General features: G+C 35.6%; 1 long non-coding RNA gene across 1 annotated transcript; it reads left to right on the top strand.

Moving 5' to 3' along the window:
- The first annotated feature begins 553 nt into the window (after window positions 1-553).
- LOC135365491 (uncharacterized) lies at window positions 554-24,062 on the top strand. Its single transcript, XR_010413428.1, has 3 exons — window positions 554-665; window positions 947-1,068; window positions 23,831-24,062. It is a non-coding gene; the product is annotated as an uncharacterized LOC135365491 (long non-coding RNA).
- Window positions 24,063-24,213: the final 151 nt, after the last annotated feature.

Raw genomic sequence — 24,213 nt, 5'->3', positions numbered from 1 at the left:
ACATAACATAAAATTTATCATTTTAACTATTTTTTAAGTGTAATGGACAAAAGTTTTTATAGATTCTTTATGAGGTACTTGGTCCCCCAAAAGTTAAAAATCATTGTAAATGAAGAGCAAGATGATGTAGGGTTATTTTAAAATGTGGTTGAATGGGGCGCCTGGGTGGCTCAGTCAGTTAAGCGTCTGCCTTCAGCTCAGGTCATGATCTCAGGGTCCTGGGATCGAGCCCTGCATCAGGCTCCCTGCTCAGTGGGAAGCCTGCTTCTCCCTCTCCCACTCCCCCTGCTTGTGCTCTCTCTCTTTCAAATAAATAAATAAAATCTTTAAAAATAAAATAAAATAAAATGTGGTTGAATGTCCAAACCCCTCCTCATCCTCATCCCACTTTACTTGCCATCACCTCTGAGATTTTCCTTCTTTTCTTTTTTTATTGAGATATAATTGACATGTAACATTGTATTAGTTTTAGATGAAATAAGTCAGAGAAAAACAAATACCATATGATCTCACTTATATTAAGTGGAAAAAATTTTTTTTATTTTTTTAAAAGATTTTATTTGAGAGAGAGAGAGTGAGCTTTCAATGGGGCTCAATCCCGGGACCCTGCGATCATGACCTGAGCCGAAAGCAGATGCTTAACCGACGGAGCCACCCAGGTGCCCGTAAGTGGAATAAAATTTTTTTTAAAAAACCCAAACCCACAGATACAGAGAACAGATTGGTGGTTGCTGCAGGTGGGCAGGGGTTGGAGGTGGCTGGTGGGGGAGATGGGTAAAACTAGGTTCAAAAGGTACAAGCTTCCAGTTATAAGATAAATAAGTTCTGGGGATGTAGCACACAGCACAATGACTATCATTAATAATACTGACTGTGTATTTGAAAGTTGCTAAGGGAGAAGATTTGACAATTTCTCATTAGCAAGAGTTTTCTTTGATTCCTGCAGGTGAAAACATTTGGTCGTCTTTATGCTGTCTTTGCAGTCTTCCTACCACCTACCATGTGAATGGTGATGCTCAGACTTAGGAATGGGGAATGGGTTTTCAGGAGAGCTCAGCAGTATCTCAGGTGAGTATAAAGGCAAACTTCTTTCCTCAGAGGTCTTAGAGTTACTCATCATTCTGTTCCAAGGCCTGACACAGTGCCTTGCACTCTGTAGGAGCTCCTTAAATGCTCAGGAAATGAATGTGTGAATTAATGAACAAAGGAACGTGTGGCCTTGCATGATGCTGCTCAGTCAAGTATTTTTCACTCACACGGTTTCCTAAATGTCTTTTAGTTAAAAGCACACAAGTGAAAGAAAAATGTGTTATCTTAAAAGAGAAGCTACCTGTCCGTTCTTAATAAGGTGCTGTGAGATGCTGAGTCACCAAAAAAGACTAAGTGATATTACTTACTCAAGAAGAAAGGTGCACTAATACAATCTAGGAAGACTTTCAATAGCATAGGTCATAGTCAAGGGTCATGGTACTTAAGAGCCAAACACCTCCAGTTAGCACTAGAGAGCAAACTTAATTGGACAGACTCATTTCCTAAGCTTTCTGCACAATTACAGTCTCATTGTTATTAAATGATTTAAAAAGTAATTTTCATACATTGTTCTCTCATGGGATCACATTTTTTTTCTAGAAATACCTAGTGTACTTCTGCACAGGCTGATGAGGAGAGTTTTTTTTTAAGGGATGAAAAATAACTGACTAAATGAGTGTGTATGGAGGTGAGTCTAAAGCAGTCAGGAAGGATGCTAGCATGATCATGGGCCTGAGGTGGGAGGGTAGTGCTCCCCAGAAGGAAGGCATTGTTCTACCTTTGGCTTTTCTGTGTTTCCCACTGAGTCCCTGACAGTCAATGAGAATTGTGGGTGAGGAAGAAACTGGTGGGAATTCCAGATGCTGTCAGACATGTAGGTGGTTCCTAGGTGCAGAGGTAGGTAGTAAAATCCTGTTGGCATTAGGATCTCACTCTGGCCCAAAAGATGGTGGTTTCTGATCCCTATGTAATGAAGCTCTTACATCCTTTCAGGTTTGGGTGATAAAAACAACTACCCCAAGTGTCTTGCTTATTTGCAAAATAACTTAAGTAATGTTTCAATTAGAATACAAAAAAAGGCGCCTGGGTGGCTCAGTCAGTTGGGTGGGGGACTCTTGGTTTCAGCTTGGTCCTGATTTCATGGATCATGAGCTTGAGCCCTACCTGGGCCTTGGGCTCTGTGCTCAGCCGGGAGTCTGCTTGAAGATTCTCTCCCTCTGCGCTTCCCCTGACCTGCATGTGTATGTGGGCAAGCGTGCTCAAGAATACAAAAGGATTTTGGTTAGTCACGCTTACGTCAACAAAGGCCAAACATCCATGTAAGGTTAGCATAATTTTTTTCAAATAGCTTAGGCATTAATACAACCACAATAACAACAACAGATTTTGGTGGCCTGAATAATTAATTTAGATTTGTGGTTTGCATTGATTGGATTCACTGGATAAGTGCACATTTCCCTTCTTATTTCTGTTTTTGTGGATCCACAGCATTAAGTCTTTGAACAAATGTTAAATGATGAGAAATTTTTGTTTATTGTATAATTCAATAGCCCAGCATTAGAGCTGCTTATTAGGTGATTGTAAGATGCAAAGAAAAGGAAAATTACAATTTTCTTGTGCTGACTGGTACAAACAATGGAATCAGTGTTGGCTCTTAATTATACAGAAGTATAATGTTGCCATGCAAGTATCAAACTGGAGATTTTTTAGGGGGAACAATAGACAAATAAAAAAGGAGAAAGATTGTGACAGAAGATTAAGTTTATTGTGACAGGTTTTATCGCTCCAATATCAAGTTAGTTTCTTGGGGCGGAGTGGAGAGGAGAAGCAAGTCAGGGGAAGGAAAGGGAAGAACCAATAAGAGAAGCAGTGCAGTGGAAGCAGCAATATTTCTGATCATTTATCATCGACACTCCCAAATGAGTGTTAGAGAATTAAATTATCTTGTCATTTCCCTAAGGGTTGAGGTCATGAGTAATGGAAGAAGAAACCAAACTCACACCCTCTTCTCTGGAAAATCAACCTGCTATCCAAGCAAGTGAAATTTGTATCATGACTGGTTCTAATTAAATACAGGATTGCTTCATTACTTCTGAAGCTCCCTGTCAAGTATATTGGATCTCACTGAAAACGTCAGACGAGAATGTTGCCTGGAGTCTCAGGTTTTGAATGCAGCTCTGTATAAATAATATGCATGCCCTTTCTACTACACAGGTACTCTGATAAAGAATTTTATTTGCTAAACAGTAGATTTATTTTTGTACCAGGAGGTATTCTTCTTCTTTTGAAATTATGGATATATAGAAATCTCAAATCCTCCATTCCAAGACAAACACCAGCATTTGTTCACTCCTTTTTTTTTTTTTTAAAGATTTTATTTATTTATTTATTTGACAGAGAGAGACACAGCGAGAGAAGGAACACAAGCAGGGGGAGTGGGAGAGGGAGAAGCAGGCTTCCCGCTGAGCAGGGAGCCCGATGCGGGCTTGATCCCAGGACCCTGGGATCATGACCTGAGCCGAAGGCAGACGCTTAACGACTGAGCCACCCAGGCGCCCCCATTTGTTCACTCCTTAGTGAGGCACTATGTTGATGGCTTTATCTCATTGAACGTTCTCAACAACATTTAGGTAGTATTACTACCATGCTCACTGACAGCTCCATCTCCCGCAATACCTCCCAGTGTACCTGAGGCCCAGACGTGCTAAATGTCCTCATCCTTGGAACACATATGCCAGTCCCCAGCCGCATATATATGCCACTCTCTCTGTTGCTATTGGACCTGGGAATGACTACTCATCTCTGAAGATGCAGCTCAAACTCAACTGTTCTGCTTGTTCCTCCTAGGCAGAACTGTTTACAGATTCCCTTTCCTCTTATCACTTATAAAACTTACGAAAGCCTCTAATTACATTATATTATAATTATGTTCATATGTCTGTATCTTTAAGTGGGTTTAACTCTAAGGATGTGGACTCTCATTTATTCCTCTTTGTAACTACATGGTCTTAGCAGAGGGCCTGACCAATAAAAGATACTCAGTAAATGCTCACTGAATTGTTAAATGGCTGCTAATTTCATAGATTTATTAATACCTTTGCATTAACATCTAGGGTTATCCTGAGGAGCATCAAGTTTTCTTTGTTTTCATATTATTCCTGATTATAAGTATGTCTTAAGTATTTCTGTGTATTTCTGAAAAAAGAAAGGTTTTTGCTTGTGCACCAGAAGGAGGAATTATATCATATAACAAGCTAATAAAAAACACATGCTCTTTTTAGGTGGACATTTAGCTTTCACAATACCCTATTTGTCTGATGAAAATTTCCAGATTTAAAGTAACTCACATTATCTTAAAATAAGAGGCTCTGTGATTTGCTGGAAAAAGCATGGGATTTAGAACTCAGACATGGGTTTTCATCATACACTTTCTGACACTGTGGGACTCAACAATTTTTAGCCTCCTTTTCCTTACAGAATCATTGTGAGGTTTGAATAGAAGGACTTCCTGAGTCACTGTTTTTTCCCAGTGGGTCCATAGAAGTGAGTCAAACCCTTTGGATTCCTGCCCTCATGTAGCTGACATCCCTGAGGGGGACTGACGATAACCAAACAAGTCTAAAATAGGTGGTGGTGATACATGCTGTGAAGAAAACAGGGTGGTTCACAGCCATGTGCCCTTTATTGGAGTGTCAAGGGAGCTCCCTCTGGTAAGGGGACATCTGAGCAGAAACCCAAGAAAGCGAGGGAATGGATCAAACTGATATTGGGAAGAGGACCTGGGGTCACAAGGTCAGCTGTTATCATTCTCTGAATAATTGCTTTGAATGTCTTGAAACTTGGAAGACGTGTTAGTAACGACAATGACCCCAATGGAAACAAAGCTCCTACAAAGAGAGACACATTCCCAGACGTGTGCCCACCTCAGAGCTGCCTTCCTTTGCAGACCCTCTGGCTCACTGGGTTGCTTCCATGGAAATTCAAGACATTTGACTTCCCCCAAGAACAGGAGATTGTTGCATTGCAAACACATTTATGTGTTCCCATGTGTACTTTTAAAAAATCATTAATTTAGAGCTCTTAAATTTGCTTTCGTAGTTACTTAAAGCCTGTGACTTTGTCCTGTAGATATTGGCTAAACTGATCATTGCTTTTGTAAATATACTGAAAGAAGCAACAAGAGGAGTAAATGCACAGACAGCTAATGTTGACATGAACTTTGATACATAAAGTTGAGATGCATAGAGAAATGGCTCTTTAACTTCTCAGAATATGGCGGTTTTGAATGTGGATAACCTCAGAGCAGCTTTCATACTTTATTGGCCCAAGTTACTAACTTCCCCTTTTCTCTGTTCTCGCAAATAAATAAGAAAGCAGGGATTTCCTTCATAGTAGCACTAGGCACACTGATATTCACTGATTTCCACTGTAGCGAAGGTGGCTGGCCTTTTACTTTTACATGCTGTGGTAATAAACTGTGGTTAAGTGCTCCATGTACATTTTTTGTTTTTTTATTGCTCTTGACTGTTTTCAAAAATTCTTTTGAGTCTTGGCATTTGCATTTTCCTCGTCTTTGTTTTCTTTTTTTGGGAAATGTACAAATAACGCCACACAAATCTATTTCCCAAGAAAGACTAAAGTGCAGAAAGGCATGTTCTATTCCGATTTGTGGAGGTTTTAAAAAGAATCCCTTTGTTGTTTTCTCTTTTTAAAGTCCAAGAGAACAATGCTCTGCATATGCTGGAGCTGCAGGATGGCAGACCAAAAGGGAGAGATTCATCTGGCACCTGGATAAAATCCCTGTGAGCTGGTGCCATGTTTTCTGAACGTCCTTTCCAAGACCAGCACTACCCAGTGGTCAAGTCTCCTTAAATCCCCAGAAAATAAGAGAAATAACAATGATGAAGTAAAGTTTTCATAAAGTAGCAGTAATGAAATTTGAATACCTGACCTAAATCCAAGGTTATGTCATTTTAGTTTTTTGGGTGTTAAATGTTCTTTCATGGAGGATAGAGATAATGCATGGTCATTAGAATTGTTTTTACGCCTATAACAATGATTTGATTTCAAAATAAGAAATACGTTAACGTGGCTCAAAATATTAAAAAAAAAGACCTTCCTTTCTATACCTGGCTTCCATTTGCTACAGTTGCCCCTACCTGCACACATGATTGCCTGCCACTGCAAATGCTATCTTTTTGCAGTTCCTTTGTGCATACATAAGCAAAAACAAATACATGTTTATCTCTCTTATCGTCTTCCCTCAAAACAATAGCATATTATACACACAGTTCGGCACATTGCTTTTTTTTTAAACTTTTGTTTTGAAATAATTATAAATGCACAGAAACTGGCCAAAAAGTGGTATAGGGAAGTCTTGCTCCCCTTCTTTCAGTTTTCCAGACTGTGACCTGGTGCACAGGAACACTACAATATCAAAACCAGGAAATCGGCACTGCTGTGATCTACAGAACATATTCAGATTTTACCAGTTTTACATGTCTCTATATATGTAACTAGTGAAATCTGGCAACCATTAATCTGTTCTCCCTTCTTAAAATTTTCTTATTTAAAAAAATATTATATATATATAACATTTATATATAAATAAATATTATATATATATATATATATATATATATATATATATATATGAAATCATACGGTATGTGCCTTTTGAGATTGGCTTTTTCATTCAGCATAATCGCCTTCAGATCCATCCAAGTTGTTGCATGTGTTAATCATTAGTTCCTTTTGATTGTTGAATAGTATTCCACAGTAAGAATGTATCATGATTTGTTTAACCATTAAACCATCAAAGGACACTTGAGTTATTTCCAGTGTTTGGTTACTACAAATAAAATTGTCATGAGCATTTGTGTACAGATTTTAGTACTGACATAAGTTTTAATTCCTCTGGGATAATACCCAGGAGTAAAATTGCTAGGGCATAAGGCATATGCATATTTAGGTTTATGAGAAGCAGCCAAACTGTTTTCCAGAATGACCCATCGTTCTTTATGCCCACTATAATCTATACGTGTCAGCATTTGGTGTTACCATTCTGTCTTTGAGCTATTCTGATAGATGTGTACTATCTCATTGTGGTTTTAATTTGAATTTCCTTTATGGCTAGTGATGTTAATATGTGATTATTTGCCATTTGTGTGTTATCTTTGGTGAAATATCTTTCACCAAATGGAAGGAATTTGTCTAATATGTAGTAGCTTGCAAATACTTTCTCCCAATCTGTAGCTGGTCTTTTTAATCTCTTCATATGGGTTTTCACAGTAAAAATTTTTAATTTTAACTAGGTCTAATTTATCAATTTTTTTCTTTCATGGATTGTAGTTTTGGTGTGAAGTCTAAAAATTCTTCTCAGGTCCTGAACATTTCTTCTGATAATTTCTTCTAAAATTTCATAGTTCTGTGTATTATATTTAAGTCCCTGATTAAATTTGAGTTAATTTTTACTTGAAGTATGGGTTTTAGGTTGAGGTTTAATTTTTTGCCTTTGGATGTCCAAGCATCATTTGTTGAAAAGGCTATCCTTTGAGGAGCCTGGGTGGCCAGGTCAGTTGAACGTGGGACTCTTGGTTTCAGCTCAGGTCGTGATCTTGGGGTCTTGAGATCAAGCCCTGCTTTGGGCTCCATGCTCAGCATGGAGTCTACTTGAGATTCTCTTCATCTCCTTTTGCCCCTCCCACTTGTGCACTACAAATAAATAAATAAGCAAATAAACAAATCTTAAAAAAAAAAGAAAAGGCTATACTTCTATTAAATCACTTGCGTGCCTTTATTGAAAATCTGCTGGCTATAATTTTATAGGGTGATTTCTGAGTTCCCTACTCTGTTCATTGATATATGTGTTGATCTGACAATACTGTAGCTTGAATACTACTGTATCTTTCTAATAAACCTTGAATACTTAATATTTTATAGTAAGTATTGAATATTGTAGTTTTATACTAAGATTTAGTATGGGTTTAGTAATTTCTCCTACTTTATTCTTCTCTATCAAAATAGTTTTAGCTATTCTAGGTCCTTTTTATTTGTCCACATATGTTTTAGAATAAGCTTGTCTACGTCTACAAATAACCTTGCAATCTCAATAAGAATTGTGTTAAATCTATGGATCAATATGGGGAGAATTACATCTTTTCTATGTTGACTCTCCAATCCAAAAACATAGTATATCCCTTAATTTATTTAGACATTCTTGTCTTTCTGTCACCAGCATTTTGTAATTTATAGCATGTGGATTCTGTACATATTTTGTTAGATCTATACCTAAGTACGTTATTTTCTTTGGAGTGATTATTCCATATACTTTTTTTTTCTCTTAGTGCTAGAACATGAGAAACTGAATATAGTTTATAGAGGGATTCTTTTTCTTTTTACAACTTCATAATATGACATTATGGATAAATGCCACACTTTAATTAGGTAATAGTCTACAGATGGATACTTAGATTATTTCTGATTTAGATACTTAGATTATTTCTGATTTATTGCTATTATAATTAAAAATAATGAGATATATATTTGTGGTACAATTATGTGTTTCTCCATGATACATACCCAGAAGTGAGATTATTAGATCAAAGGTATTTGATTTTGACTTTTTTTTTTAAGATTTTATTTATTTATTTGACAGAGAGAGACAGTGAGAGAGGGAACACAAGCAGGGGGAGTGGGAGAGGGAGAAGCAGGCTTCCTGTTGAGCAGGGATCCCGATGCAGGGCTCGATCCCAGGACCCTGGGATCATGACCTGAGCCAAAGGCAGACGCTTAACTGACTGAGCCACCCAGGCACCCCATGATTTGGATTTTTGATACAATTTTGAATATTGCCCTCCCAAGAGTTTGTACTCCCATCAACAATATATGAGGGCAACTGTTTCCCCACAGCCTCACCAAAAGGGTTTGATGTCAGACTTTCTGATAGTCTCATATGGTGTAATTTTAATTTGCATTTATCTTATGATAGGTAAATTTAAGCAAGTTTTCATTTTTTTTTTAGGGACTACTTGTATTTGTTTATTTGCTTTAGGCTGGTATGGAGAGGAGTTGCTCTTTCATGGTTTTTTACCCATTTTCCTATTGGGTTATTGGGATTTTTCTTGGCTATTTATAGAAATCTCGCTGTATATTAGGGAGTTTAACCCTTTGTGTCGGGGTTTGTCAATATTTTTTCATTGCATAGTTTGCTTTTGAGTTTGTTTCTAGTGGCTTATGACATGCTATAACAATGTCACAGTGAATAGTCTTGTATCTACAACATTTCTTACATGTGTACCATATCTGTAAGATAAATTCCCTGCAGTGAAATTGCAGGGTCAAAATGTGCATACATCTGTAACAATGTTCTCAAGACATAACCATTATAATAAAGTTGTTTTTCTCAAAATTATTTTATAATTTAATACAATGTCAACCAAACCTCAACAGGCTTCTTTTTTAACTGGATAAGCTGAAGTTAAAATGGCAAAATAAACAAAATGGAATAGCTTGAAAAGTTCTCCAAAGTAAAAAGAGTCTCTAAGGAGACTGTACTACCAGACCCGAAGACATAGTAAAAGTCCTGGATAATTATAACAAGATGATGCTGGCAGATGAATGGACAGAACAAGGAAGTGGAACAGAAAGTTCACTAATACATCCAACTACATATAGAAATTTGGTATATGACATAGCTTGAATCCTAAGTTAGTAAAGAGAAAATGGAGTCAGCTACATTAAGGTACCATTTTTTACTTATGAGTTTAGCAAACTTCTAAAGGTTTATAGCACACTCGGGAAGGTTGCAAGACAATAGGGCTTCACACACTGCTGGCAGGTGTCTGGGAGGCTACCACATCTGTGAGAGACTATTTGGCAATATCTCTTCTTGCTTGGTGGTACTTGTCAAGGATTGCATTTTGTTTTAATGATTGTCTTTATAAGTTTACATAATACTCCTCACTTTCTACTGCTCTGGACACTAATCTTTTAGTTTACTTCTATGCACAATGATATATCTAGTGCTTATTCTCCCTCTCCCTCATCCTTTCTTCTATAACGCAGTATTATTCACTACTAGTATTTTCTGAATATCTATCTTTCTACCTTGTGTCATAGCTTCTCTCTGATCTCCCCAGATGTGCTCCCCACCCTCATCTCTGTCTGCTGACCAGTGTGGACCATATCACCAGAGCTTTTTGCTCTGGGATAATGATTGTTTCCAGGGATTTTGGTGGACATAAATAGAAATGAACATATTATATAATGTATAAATAACATATACATACATAAATATAATATATATAGTATTTTATACATATAAGAATATCTATAAAATACTCACAAGTTCATACTAACACTTTTAATTTAAATTTAGGGCTACCAGACTTTTTACTTAAACTTTTCCTCTTTTCTCTGTTCTCCTACGCTGAAAGCCTAGCTCTCAAGAATGCTGGGATTGATAGAATTAGATTATCACATAATTTCTCATTTGCTTTATATGATATTGCCCATGCAGCGATCTCAGAATAGCAACTACACTATTGCTACTAACAATATAATTGTCAAAGCAGTTACGTTATTATTATTCTGGATTATATGCTGCATTTTAAATTCACTTGTGTTATTCCTCCCAGGTGATAGTACCAGCACCTGGATAATAAATAGGTTTGTTTCACTTTATTTTAAATTCTAAGCTTTATCTTTTATTTCAAGATAATTTTAGGCTTATAGAAGAGTTGCAAATATAATACAGAGAGTTCCAGTATATCCTTCACCAGCTTGCCCTTATGTTAACATGTTATATAGCCATAGAACATTTATTAAAACTAAGTAATTGCCCTCAGTCAAATGCTATTAACTAAAGCACAGAATTTATTCAGATTTTATACATTTTTGCATTAATCTTATATTTTTCAGTTTCGGGAATCTATACAGAATCCCACCTCTTATTCAGTCTTCATGTTTTCATAGTCTCCTCCCAATTGCAATGTGTCCTCAGTCTTTCCTTATCTTTCACGACCTTGACACTTTTGAAGAATACTGGGCAGTTATTTTATAGCACATCCCTCAGTTTGGGTTTGTCTGATGTTTTATCTCGATTAGCTTGAGACTATACATTTTGAAGAAGGATACCACAGCGGTGATAGGATCATGTTCCCTTCTTGGAGCATAATATCAGGGGATACATAATGTCAGTATATGTTACTGTGATGTTTACCTTTATTACTTGACTAGCATGGGGTCTTCTAGGATTCTGTCTTGCAAAGCTACTTTTTCCTTTGTGATTACTAAATATTTGGGGGGGAAGATACCTTAAAACTATGCAAACATTCTGTTTCTGCTTCAACTTTGCACACTGATTTTAGCTTCCATTAGTGAATTTTACCTGCAATGATTATTACTATGATTTTATAATGGCGATTTTCTATTTCCCTCATTCTTTCTGTGTTTATTAGTTGGAATTCTTCTATGAAGAAGAAATGTTACATTAATTGATTGATTCATTCATTCAATTATTTATTTATAGCTTGACACATAATATAGACTCATGGATGTTTATTTTAGTCTTTGGATTATAGAACAACTGTTGTTATTTTTTGGCACAAATGCTCATCTTCAGCCCTAGAATCAACAACTTTTCTAATGAACTCTGATTCCTTTCATTGGAGAATGGTATTGGTAATTGAGATCTGAGTGTGAGCAGGGCTCATTGCTTCTTTGGTGTCATAAAACTGGGAAATAAATACATAAATAAGTGTAAAATACATCTATATTTATTTCTGTATCTATTTATCAGAAAATCTATTTAAAAAATTTTTCCATATTGATATCTGACTCCAGTCCAGCACTACAGAGTTTATCTTATACTTTCCTTTTCCTTATTTGTAATTTCTTTCTCCATCAGCGAGAATCTTGCCTCTCATTATCTACAATATATTTACTTATTTATTCAACTTTAGTATACAAGTGGTTTCAGAATTGGTATCCCATACTCCTTCTATTCAACATTATTTAGCCTTGTTTTGTCCCTGATCTTATAGAATAAAGTATTCAGACTTTCACTATAAAAGATGTTCACAAATTTTCCTGTTTGTGTATTTCTTTTGTCTATGGCCCTCAGAGTTGTATTTCCTGGACCATATTTTGTAGTGTTAAAGGGAAGGAAAGGGCTAGAGCACTTTTTAAGGCTTTACACTCTAAAGACTACTTTTGTTTTTGCCTCAGAGACAAGAAATATGGTTAACTGGCTCAACTATGTGATTTCTATGGAGCCCCCCAATTTTTGTTTCTCTGAGCTAATTAGTGGAGAAGGGCTTCTGCCAATAGTCCTGCTAGCCCCAGGTCCTTTTATCTGTTGTAAGTAGGCAATATACTATTTCAAGATGAATCTTCCCACCTACAGAAAGTGAATTTTTACTGGTATTTTCCGAGTTTTATTGGTACTTCATCCTCATGTCTTTCCATTTCTTTCTTTTCTCTTTCTGCTTCATATCAGAAGTTATATTTAATTTAGAATCAGCAGTTTATATGAGATTCTATTTATCTCTTTCTTTGACAGAATGAAGTTTGAGTTTTTGTGTTTTGTGTTCCTCCCTGCTGTTTCTGTCTAATTTTTCAGCATAAACAGAGAAGAAAATTGCTGGTTTGATTTTTAATGTCCACTCTCCGTAAAGGAAGAGTTTGGCAATTTTATATTGTTGCCTCTCTCTCTCTGTCTCTCTTAACTTGAGTGGTAGAAATATGGAAACCAGGGAACAAGTAGTGTTGGTGAACAAATACAGATTTTGGAGATACAGAAATATGAATTACGATACTGCTTTACTACTTACTGTTTGTTCAACTTACCGTGTGGAGCAATTTGTTATTACTGAACCACGGTTTCCTCAAAGTAAGGACCATAATAACCATTTTACAGGGTAGTTGCAAAGATTACATGAGAAAAGCTATACTCACTGTTTGCCTTCTCAGATGTTCAACATTTATTAGAGTTCCCTGCTGCCAACAATCCTACTGAACTTTTTAGCAAGTGCCAAGTAGTATGAGAAAGTCTTTTTTTTTTTTTTTTTTTTTTTTTTTACTAAATGCATCTAAGTAATACATTTTAATCTTTTAAACAGTTTGTGTTCCTTGGCTCAGGGGCAGGTCAGTTCTGCAATACATGATCATTATGTAAATTGTTATAATCTTTGGGAAAAGAGATACTTTGATTTTTAAGGGAAACATAGGCATGAACCAGAAATTATCACTCCTGTATCAAAAATCCAAACTTATAATTAAAGAAAAACAAACATTGTCTAGTTGCCTTTCAAAAACATTATTGGGATTGGATTGTTTTTACCTAAGAGTTCTATAAACATTATGAGATCAGATAATAAATCACTATCATCTTCCCTTCTTTTATTTGTCAAAAATAGAAGTCTTCTTTACAGATTCTTGAGAAAATTGTCTGCTGGTCCTCGATGATTATAACTCTACTTGTACTTACATGGTGTTCAACGGCTCCTGAAAACATTAAGTATTATATATAGATTTTCTAGACTTGTGTACATCTGAAACTATAGTTTCAGAAAATAAACTGAAAGAAAATGTGTAATACGAATGACAATGCCACTTTACTACTTACTGTTTGTGCAACTTACAGAAAATGGTTGAAAATAAGGTCAGCAGTTTCCTGAAAGTTGGCACAGAAGATGTTTGTCTCATTTCCCTTCTCACCATCTACATATACACATACCTTCAATGCGGCATACTAACGTAACTGTAAGAAAGGACAATAGAGGTGTATTTTTTCCATTTTTGAAATATTAAACTATATATTATTACATATTCAGCATATTATATACTTAATATGGAATATACACTTATATATGTTAAATTTTGAATATATAATTAATATTTATATATATCAAATATATATTATTCCTATTTTCTTGTGCTCTAGATACACGTATTGTCTGTGCACTGGTAATCCAGTGCAAGCTGAAGCAAACAGTTTTGTTTGCTTTTGAGATACAAAGGACTCTTCCACATAAGTTGCATTTGTACTTTAATTATAAAAAAGCATTTTAAATACATTGTTTTCTAAAGGAACACTGTGTAGTTTCCCACAAATAACTGGAAAAGAAGTCCAGCTACAATCCTCTATTAAACTTCAGAGAACAACCTATTCTAATATTAAATGTGTATTTTCACTTTGCTATGTCTTAACAATTTCATAGACTAATATTTCTCTTTGAAATTAAGATACATTTCTACTTAGAAACCATAAATAAATATTAAGACATGAAAATATGAGAAACTTAATTTTATGGACTTTAAATGGTTAGATTTGAGATATGAATCCTTAGGACAATGATATTTGGTATTTGTAAAAGTATATTTTCTAAGATGTTTTATGAAAATATTACCTTTCTTCTGTAATCTTCTCATTTATCATGTAGAAAGAAAGCATGGTAATTAAAATAAAAATGTCTTGGATATAAAGCCTCACTAAGTGATAATTCTAGAAAAATAATTTTGAAAGTAATTCTACTCAAAAATGAAATTAAGTAATTGAGAAATGTAAGTTAAATTCAATTTATGTGTTTATTTTTGGAAATTAACCTTTGAAGTCTAATGACATATTTTAAACTGTGAGTCTTAATGACAGCTGAGTGAAACAGTAAAGGAGTCAAGATACTAATACAACTCTGCACAGTAGTAGTTAAAGACCCAGTATGGGTAAGTATGGTGTCTTTAGAAGTTTCTTTGTTCCTCTAGAAATGATGGACAATCTAATAGTGGAAGTAAAAGAAAAAAAAAAACACAACAACAACACTGTGTTGTATCCTGAGCTAGAACCTGTCATGTAGGAATGGCAAAAGATAAAAAGTGTAAGGGGTTCTAGAGGTGGTAGAGACATCTTTCAATGTTTTGAATATCACACCAGGAAGGAAGAGAGGAGGATAATGAGGAGTAAAGGATTGGTCTAAGTTCAAAGTCCTAAAGGTATAACAGGTTTGGATTATTAAAGGGGTATAATAGTGAGGTTGAAGTGTTGAATGTAGTAAAAATAAAAGTCATTGGTGAAGGTAACAAAAATTGTGAAGGCAGGACTTTTAAGAAGTTTCTCAGGAATATAGTTGTGAGTAAAACAAAAGCAAAATTTAAAAACCATCTCCACAACACACTCCCCATCACTATCACTACCACCACCACCAGCAAGAATGCAACATTTGCCACATGTATAAATCACTGAAGAATTTAGCAGAGTGTCTTGGAGCTTGGAGAATGAATTAGAATAAAAGAAAATGGGTTATTTAATTTATATGAATTTCAAAAGGAGAAGTAATTGAAAGATGGTGGCAACAACACTCTGGGAGTAAAGAAAGTTGTGTACCAGTCCATTTGTGAGAAACACTGTGTTTTCAGGTTTCAAATAAAGGGAAGAAGTGGAAAGAGTTTGAAAAGAAAGTTGAATGGTATTCATGGGGTAAAAGAGAGGACTAGGCAAGAAGCAGTTAGGGAGGAGTTAGCCTGGAACTGATTAAGCTAGAAATAAGAGAAGGGAGGAAGTAATCATGGTGAAGGATTTTGAAGGTGCTTTGCAGGGACATGAAAGCAAGACTGGAGGGGAATATTGAATAGAATACTCATGTGAAAGATCATAACAAAACTTATCTGGCAATCCGAATAATGAAAGTATTCAAATAATGAAATTGTCCTAAAAGAGCTTTTCATGCTTGTCCCTTAAAAAAGGAAGTAATATCAAAGTACTGTTGGAAAAATCATTTGCCGGAATACTTGAGGCTTGACACAGATACACTGGGTCCTAAAACTTTATGATGACCAGTTTGCCCATACTATGGGATATGGAATAAAAGTGTGGCATTTAACAGGATTAACATCATGGTAGTCTAGCTGGTCATATTTAAGAAGTAATGGCTCCTAGTTGTGATATTTCAGCAGGTAAAAAAAAATGTTTCAGTGCCTTATATTACTAATAGGCAAACATTTATTATGTATCTAATTTCTTACTCTGTAAAAGATAGAAAAACCAAGAGCAAAAATTTGGGACATGGCAGGGCTATATTAAGTGGTAGAAGTGAGAAGTATTTGGCAATACAATTATCTAAATTCCAGAAACATTATTAATCTAGAAACAGAGCAGATCCTGTTCATTCACGGTAAATGATATTCTTTGAAATCAGTTTCAAATTTCTAGTTGAAGTGTGGATATGAGAGATTATACTATCAATTTACCTCTGATTATAAAATAAGCAATAGTAATATTCTTTCAGGAGCTGTTACTCTTTTCTAAATCAAAAATCACTTATGTGGCATCTTTCAGGGCCCGATTATTTTTTCCCAAACAAATAGAATATTAATGGAATACAAAGAGCACAAAACATGAGTAAAGACATATTATTCTTCTAATCTTAGCAATATGTTTCACATATGGATATAACTTACTTTACTCTGATTTTTTGGTCATTTTATTAAGAACTCTGCCCCTACTCCCACTTTAGAAAAACTTACAGAAAAGTCTATAAAAATTGTGTGAGGTATCAATGCAAGGAAAATAATTTTGTTTTACTTGGTGTAAACTTTTATTGGGTTGGAGAAGCAATTATTTTTTTTTAAAGATTTTATTTATTTATTTGACACAGAGAGAGACAGCGAGAGCAGGAACACAAGCAGGGGGAGTGGGAGAGGGAGAAGCAGGCTTCCCGCCAAGCAGGGAGCCCGATGTGGGACTCGATCCCAGGACCCTGGGATCATGACCTGAGCCGAAGGCAGACGCTTAACGACTGAGCCACCCAGGCACCCGAGAAGCAATTATTTTTAATTACTGTGTTAAATTCTTCTGATAGTTCTTTTCTATACAATGACTAAAGGTGTGTATGAAAAATAATTAATTCAGCTTGAAAAAGATATTTTTAAAGAACAAATAGCAATTTGAAAAACTTACCTAATACTCTACTGCCTATTATCTTTTTAATTTTTTTTCATTTGTAGAGATTTTCTATGCTAAAAGGAGTGTCAAGATAGATATAATTGCGTAGAATAATAAATCTCTGGGGTTTGTTTATAGTATTTTTTAAAGACTTTGATAAAGATCCATATATGCTGTCTTAGTGAGGTGTGTGCCTGTTAGCAAGTATGTCCCACTGTGCTCTGCTTGCATATGAGCTGTCATTATCTTGGGTGATTTTGATCCATTTCTTCTTGCATATGTATCCATGTGTATGTGTGAACATTGTTTCATGTCTGACTCCCTAATGAAAAATTTCAGAAACATAAGTTGAATAACATTAACCAATAAGCCGCCCAAAGGGAAAATGTTATACAACCAAAAAAATACTTTATTTCTTTAAGATGCACAGTACTAAATAAATTATAGTCTATTGACAACCTTTTTACTAGACTAAGAAAAAAGAATTCTCAAATAAAATCAGAAATGAAAGAAGAGACATTTCAAGTAATAACACAGAAATACAAAGGATCATAAGAAACTACTATGAACAATTACATGCCAACAAATTGGATAATCTAGAAATGGATAAATTTCTAGAAACATAAAATTGACTAAAACTGAATAAGGAAATAAAAAATCTGAACAGATTAGTAAGCTAATTGCATCTGTAATCAAAGATCTTCCAACAAAGAAAAGCCCAGGACCAGATGGTTTTATTAGTGAATGCTGCCATACATTTGAAGAATCAATACCAACCCTTCCCAAACTCTTCCCAACAATTGAAGAGGAGGGAACACTTCCAAACTTATTTTACAAGGCCAGCATTACCCTGATAACAAAGTCAGAAGGACACTGCAGGAAAATAAAACTACAGACCAATATCTTTGATAAATACAATGCAAAAAACAAAAATTCTCAATAAAATATTACCAAACCTAATTCAGCAGCACATTAAAATGATCACACACTATGTTCAAGTGGGATATATCTCTGAAATGCAAGAGTGATTCAGAGAAAGCAAATCAATAAATGTGACACACCACATTAATAAAATGAAGGATAAAAATCATATGATCATTTCAATAAACACAGAAAAAGTATTTGACAAAATATAACATCTAAAAACCCTGAACAAATTGATTATAGAAGAAACATACCTGAGTATAATAAATATTATATACAACAAACCCACAGCTAACATCACATTTAATGGTGAAAGGTTAAAAGCTTTTCCTCTAAGATCAGGAACAAGACAAAGGTGCCTACTCTCACCAACCTCTCTCTTTTTTTTTAAGATTTTATTTACTATTTATTTGAGAGCGAGAGAGAGATAGTGAGCAAGAGAACACAAAGAAACACAAGAAAGAAAGAAAGATGATAAAAGAGTTATATTCCTTTATGAAACCCCAGAGATAAACCCTCAAGTTCTCTAAGATTTGTGAGGTATTTGGGGAAATATCTGAGTAAACCCATATTTTCTCTTACATCTTCAAAGAACAAGAAAAAAACAATGCCTAATGAGTTCTTTTTGATGTTTAAGCAGAAGATTTAAGAAATACATGAGGGCGCCTGGGTGGCTCAGTCGTTAAGCGACTGCCTTCGGCTCAGGTCATGATCCCGGGGTCCTGGGATCGAGTCCCACATCGGGCTCCCGGCTCAGCGGGGAGCCTGCTTCTCCCTCTGACCCTCTCCTCTCTCTCATGTTGTTTCTCTCTCGCTCGCTCTCTAATAAATAAATGAACAAAATCTTTAAAAAAAAAAGAAATACATGAGAAAAGCAACATGTGTTCATGAAACTGTTTTAAAAGAAAGGATTTCCTGAGAAGAATGTGACTGCAGAATTTCTTCCATTCACTTTCTTGAAAAAATGGCTTCATGCACTGCTGACAAATTGATTAGATAAAGATGGAGTCAAAAGAAATTCCTTATGGCTTTTGGTAAAACTCACTAAAATTATTGAACTTAGGGACAAGACTCTTTAAAACTCAAGGCAGTCTTGCTTGATGAGAAAAGCCTAGTTTGGAGGGGAAGAAATAGAGTATTATTATCTAGTATCAACTTCCTTGGCGACTTTGGGAAAAGATACTTAATACCCTGGCAACAGGGTATTAAGGGCTACTCAGCCACAAGCCATCATAATGATTGCTACTACGGAGTTTGTCCCTGCTGTGTTGGATGCTTTGCTCAGCTTTCTTTTCTAGTCTGGTGAACCCAGGCATATTATTTAACTCCAATCTTCCAATTTCTCACTGAAGCAAAGTTAATGATAGTTGTATAGTTGTGAAGATTTTAGCACTTAGCATACAGAGTGCCTGGTATATAATAACCATTTTATAAACATTTGCTTTATTATTATTACCTCTTGAATCATAGCCTAGAAGTAGGTATTATTTAAAGATGGGTATCACAGTAAAGTAATGGAATAGATTAGAAGCCATAACTTTCAGAAACCGGCTAACAGGTATTGTTTGGCAGACTGTATAATATTCGGCCCACAGGATGTTTTCATTTTTAGATTTTGAGTTATTTCTCAATGTATAGAAATAGATTTCACAAACCAATTTCAATTTCCAGCTTTCATTAGAAATGTGAAACATCTGATCATTTTAGGCATAGCAACCCAAAGGACAGCCACGAGGTTACCCCTGGAGCCATACTTTTTAGCAAAGTTTCTCAAGTTTGTCATGGCTTCCACTTTTACTGTTATCTCCACAAGGAGAACAAAATAAATATAATTCATCATGGTGCTTGCAAATTTGTGGACCAATATTATTATTTTTCTTAGATTTTTGTTCCATAGAGTTTGCAAACTGGTCGTGCCCTCCTTTTGAAAGAAGTATACAGACTTACTCCTTCTGTCTGAACTACCGAGTTAAGTGAAATAAAAGTTGTTTTTCAAGTGTGTGCCATTTGTTTGGATGCATATTATGTCACCCTTTTCTGGGACTGTTTCCTTTATAAACACAAAATAATAAATAAAGCATATATATGTACATACATATTTGAACTAATGGGATACTCTGCTTAATGACTCCTAAATAGAAAATGCTAATGAGTCTCAAAATATTATGCCATCCGAATGTCCTTAACTTAAGAAAAATATTTTAAGTAAATTTGTGTGTGTGTTTATTGAAATATAATAGACATATACCATTGAGTAAATTTAAAGTGTGTAACTTGTTGATTTAATACACATATATTGCAATGTGATTACCACTTAGCTTTAGCTAACACTTGCATCACATCACATAATTTTTATTTCTTTTTTGTGGTGAGAATAGTTAAGACTAGTCTCTTAGCAACTTCCAAGTCTATAATATAGTATTGTTAACTATAATCACAATGCTGTGCATTAGATCCCCAAACTTATACATCTTATAACTGCAACTATATACACCCTGACCAATATCTCCCCAATGCCCCAACTCCCCAGCCCCTGGTAGCCACCATTCTACTCTCTGTTTCTATGATATGAGAGATATCACACAGTGTTCGCCTTTCTCTGTCTGACTTATTTTATTTCACATATGCCTTGAAGGTCCATACACATTGTCACAAATGGCAGAAATTTCTTCTTTCTCATGGCTGAAAAATATTCCATCATATATTTACACCCAATCCTCTGTATCCATTCATCCATTGATGAACCCTTAAGTTGTTCCCATATTTGACTATTGATAATAATGCTGTAATAAACATGGGAGTGCATGGGATGCCTGGGTGGCTCAGTCGGTTAAGTGTCTGCCTTCAGCTCAGGTCATGATCCCAGGGTCCTGGGATCGAGTCCCACATCAGGCTCCTTGCTCAGCAGGAAGCCTGCTTCTCCCTCTCCCTCTGCAGCTTCCCCTGCTTGTGCTCTCTCTCTCTCTCTGACAAATAAATAAAAAAACATACTATCAATGAGAATTATACCTTCCTAAACAAAAATAAGCCAGAATTATGTACTAGAGCCATAGAGGCCAATAAGTCTTGGATAAGAAATGTGGCCCCACTTAAATACAAGCCTTACTGATTGAATTATTTGATGGGAGATTTTTGATTACTGCTTCAGTTTCCTTAGTGGTTATAGGTCTGTTCTGATTGAGTTATTTGAAACCCTGTTTTTATGAAACCCAGGCCTTAGGTTTGAATCTTAGGTGACCCAATTAATTTTCTTTATTTAAAAAGTTACAGATTTTAGTCTTAACTTACGCCAAATATAAGTTATCATTGGCAAATAGAATTGAGTAAAATCATACAGTAGAACTAGTGAAAATCTACCAGTAATTTATACCTGAAGCTCTTAGAGGTATGGAATGTGAATATTGAAATGGCCTTCTGAAGTCATCTGACTCAATCTCCTACTCCTCTAGAAATCTCTTAACATCCTTGGTTAATGCTTACCTGGGGTTTCATTAACTCTTCTGTAATGGGGTGGTCACTTCTCATGGGAAGCTTGCCTGATATTGAGATGTTACAACCATTCGGAACTCTTACTGATATTGAACCTAATGGTGTGTCTCTCAACCATATCATTAGGAGTTTAACTCCTCCAGAATTTTCTCCCTCATTTACATGAATGCCCTTCAAGTATTTAGATAATTCATGTGCTTTCCCATGGATTTCTCTTCTCACTATTTCTCTCAACCCATTGCTTGAATGATACAGTTCAAGACCTTTTACCATTTAGCTCACATTCCCCTAAAACACACTAGAATTTATTATTATTAATAATTATTATTAATTATTATTAATTATTAATATTATTAATATCTTTAAATGATGTGCCAAAAGTGATCACCATGTTCCACATGTGCTCTGACCAGCAGAGCCTAGTTTCACTTCCTATGATCTAACCATATGCTTCCATCATCATATCCTGAATATGCACTTTCATTTGGCAGTTACCATTTGATTTATTCATAGAAAATCTGAGGACAGTATTATCCTTTTTCTAAATAATAAAATTTGTCCGATTGACCATATTTGTGTGTGTGTGTATGTGTGTGTGTGTATGTGTATGTCTGATCCTACTGTCAGAAAGCTGTAAGTTTAATTGTAAATGCCTGTGTTTGGCACATTTATTGGCTTCTTTTGCTTGATTTTTGTTTTTCATTCATTTCACATGTGTGTCCCTTAAGAAAAGTTATTCACTATGAGAAAAGTAATTTATGAAACTTGGCAGTGCTTTAGAGGTAATTGGTTCATCAACTTGAATTGTTTATTCATAAATGAATTCTCTATGGCTAGAAACTAATTCATTCAAATGATCAATTAATTAATTAATCAATTATTCCACTCAATTATAATTTTAGAATGACCACTGTGTTTAAGGCTTTTAGTATAAAGAAGAAAGAGACAAGATTTCTCCTTAGAGCTGTTCTTCCAGAGAGCTTATAAACAATTGGGCAGAAAAGAAATACAAGCACAAGGTAATGTGAAGGGATATCCATCCATCCCTCTATTTATCAGTTATACTCTGGGACCGTTAAAGAACTACTAGAAATATTCTTACTACCTTCTCATGTATCTTGGGATTTTGTTCATTAGTGTTGATTTTTTTTTCTAATTTTCTAGTGTGAAGACTATTCTCCTTGATAAATAAATTAAAAACAAAATGGAAATTGAATAATATTGATTTAGTTTTCCGGAATTTCCAAGTGTTTTAATATTTTCTTTCTATCTTTCTTTTATTGATTTCTAGTTTGATTTCACTGTGGTAAGAAAACACATGTTTTATATAATGTCCAAAGTTTTTAGTTTTACTTAGTAGGTGGAATAGGGGAAAAATACAACTACTTTATCATCTCAAATGTAGAAATCCTGGTGGTAGTTTCCTATGTAGCATCTATTTTCTCCTTCTTACTGACATAACCTCATTTTTGTTTGGGGAGGCAATGTGCCAAGTTAAAAATACTTACCTCCCTAGATTCCTGTGCCTTTAGGGGTGGTCATGTGATCAAGTTTTGGCCCCATAATAAAACAGCTGAAGTCTACTGGCTAAGACTTCTAGAAAAGCTATTGTTCTTCTAATAAAAAGGACACCTTCACCTTTCTTCCCTTCTTTGTGACTAATATGTATACATGATGCCTGGATGTACAACAGCTATCTTGTGCCCAAGAGAACAAAACCCACCCACTAAGACTGGCAGAGAAAGAAGCCAAACAGAACTTGAATTCTTCATCAACTCCTTGAGCAACTGTACCATCCTTAAGGTTCCCACTGAAGGAGGGTTTATTATGGGAAAAAAATCCTATAGGTTTAAGCTATGTTAGTTGACTTTCTGTTATGTGCACTAAACATAATCTTAGCAAGTTATTCATCCTGCTTTTTTCCACCCAATTTGGAATCAAGCTATCTTTTACTTCACCTCCAAAATCCAGCTCAAGGCAAGTTCCACTAGGATGACTTCCATGGTCCTAACCTAAAACAGTATTTGGTTTTGGTATGAAGGCCCCATTCAGCTGCCTTCACACCAAACACCACCTTCTTTCATGCTTTATCTCACTGCATTGTTTTTTAAATTTATCATCCTTTCTTCATTAAACAACTTGTTGAGGGCAGGCATTATGCCTTTTATCTGGCATTTTTTCCTCCATGTAATGCCAGGAATTTAAGCAGAGACCTGAAGTGGAACCAATTGACTTATACAGTAGTAAATACAAAGTAAAACAATGATCTTGGCCTGAGCTATCTGGTTCAGTGGTCTGGCAGAATGTCATATACAAGCTCAGTCATTGCAAATAATGGTTTTCTGGCTGTCAGTTCTAGCACAGTAGAATAATGTTGGGAGAACAGAAAAAGCAAGCACCACTTCTCACCATGTTCTCCCTCATATCACATGTCTCCCTCTGCCTCAGTGTCGGATGCCGTAGAGATCACTCACCAATCAGTCCAGGGCTGGTCCAACAGAGAGGGGCCAATCACTGTTCTTCAACTACAGCCAGACTTGCCTGCACAGCAGTACCTGTGGCTCCAGACTGGATGCCTGTACAGAAATCTGGCTCTGGCAATGGCAGCTGGAGAGGGTGATGGGACCTCCTGCTAAATGAAGTTCAGTCAAGGAATGGATGAGCTGCAAGAGTCACTTGCAAAGAGACCCGGAATGGTAAGTTAACAACAACTCATTCAGACAGATGCTTTTGCCATCTAACTCCCAAACCTACCTGTGGCATGAGGAGAAGCCCTCTCCCATAGGAGAGAAGTCAATGAGGTGGGAGACCATATTCTCAATATTGAGTCT

The sequence above is a fragment of the Mirounga angustirostris genome, unplaced genomic scaffold (genome assembly GCF_029215605.1).
Source record: "Mirounga angustirostris isolate CCGP_5_RB_7025 unplaced genomic scaffold, mMirAng1.0.hap1 SCAF_8, whole genome shotgun sequence".
Classification (NCBI taxonomy): Eukaryota; Metazoa; Chordata; class Mammalia; order Carnivora; family Phocidae; genus Mirounga; species Mirounga angustirostris.
Note: the sequence above shows the minus strand (reverse complement) of the source record. Positions and strands in the feature narration are given on the sequence as shown.